Raw genomic sequence first — 1,394 nt, forward strand, 5'->3', positions numbered from 1 at the left:
CTATAGTAGTGCACTATATAGGGAATAGGGCCCTGGTCTATAGTAGTGCACTATATAGGGAATAGGGCCCTGGTCTATAGTAGTGCACTATATAGGGAATAGGGCCCTGGTCTATAGTAGTGCACTATATAGGGAATAGGGCTCTGGTCTAAAGTAGTACCACTATATAGAGAATAGGGCTCTGGTCTATAGTAGTGCACTATATAGGGAATAGGGCTCTGGTCTATAGTAGTGCACTATATAGGGAATAGGGCTCTGGTCTATAGTAGTACCACTATATAGGGAATAGGGCCCTGGTCTATAGTAGTGCACTATATAGGGAATAGGGCCCTGGTCTATGGTAGTACCACTATATAGGGAATAGGGCTCTGGTCTATAGTAGTACAACTATATAGGGAATAGGGCTCTGGTCTATAGTAGTGCACTATATAGGGAATAGGGCTCTGGTCTATAGTAGTGCACTATATAGGGAATAGGGCTCTGGTCTATAGTAGTACCACTATATAGGGAATAGGGCTCTGGTCTATTGTAGTACCACTATATAGGGAATAGGGCTCTGGTCTATAGTAGTGCACTATATAGGGAATAGGGCTCTGGTCTATAGTAGTACCACTATATAGGGAATAGGGTTCTGGTCTATAGTAGTGCACTATATAGGGAATAGGGCCCTGGTCTATAGTAGTACCACTATATAGGGAATAGGGCCCTGGTCTATAGTAGTGCACTATATAGGGAATAGGGCTCTGGTCTATAGTAGTGCCACTATATAGGGAATAGGGCTGTGGTCTATAGTAGTGCACTATATAGGGAATAGGGCCCTGGTCTATAGTAGTACCACTATATAGGGAATAGGGCTCTGGTCTAAAGTAGTGCACTATATAGGGAATAGGGCTCTGGTCCATAGTAGTACACTATATAGGGAATAGGTCTCTGGTCCATAGTAGTACACTGTATAGGGAATAGGGCTCTGGTCTATAGTAGTACACTATATAGGGAATAGGGCTCTGGTCTATAGTAGTACACTATATAGGGAATAGGGCTCTGGTCCATAGTAGTACACTATATAGGGAATAGGGCTCTGGTCTATAGTAGTACCACTATATAGGGAATAGGGCTCTGATCTATAGTAGTACACTATATAGGGAATAGGGCTCTGGTCCATAGTAGTACACTGTATAGGGAATAGGGCTCTGGTCTATAGTAGTACACTATATAGGGAATAGGGCTCTGGTCTATAGTAGTACACTATATAGGGAATAGGGCTCTGGTCCATAGTAGTACACTATATAGGGAATAGGGCTCTGGTCTATAGTAGTACCACTATATAGGGAATAGGGCTCTGATCTATAGTAGTACACTATATAGGGAATAGGGCTCTGGTCTAAAGGGGCCAT

The 1,394-nt window shown here is 43.0% G+C and overlaps 1 protein-coding gene across 1 annotated transcript in view; it reads left to right on the plus strand.

The window, feature by feature from the left end:
- The window catches only part of LOC118379859 (microtubule cross-linking factor 1), a 184,785-nt gene that overhangs the window by 144,993 nt on the left and 38,398 nt on the right, over positions 1–1,394 (plus strand). The gene's annotated exons all lie outside the window — the stretch shown is intronic.

Source organism: Oncorhynchus keta, chromosome 15 (assembly GCF_023373465.1).
Source record: "Oncorhynchus keta strain PuntledgeMale-10-30-2019 chromosome 15, Oket_V2, whole genome shotgun sequence".
NCBI classification, from domain to species: Eukaryota; Metazoa; Chordata; class Actinopteri; order Salmoniformes; family Salmonidae; genus Oncorhynchus; species Oncorhynchus keta.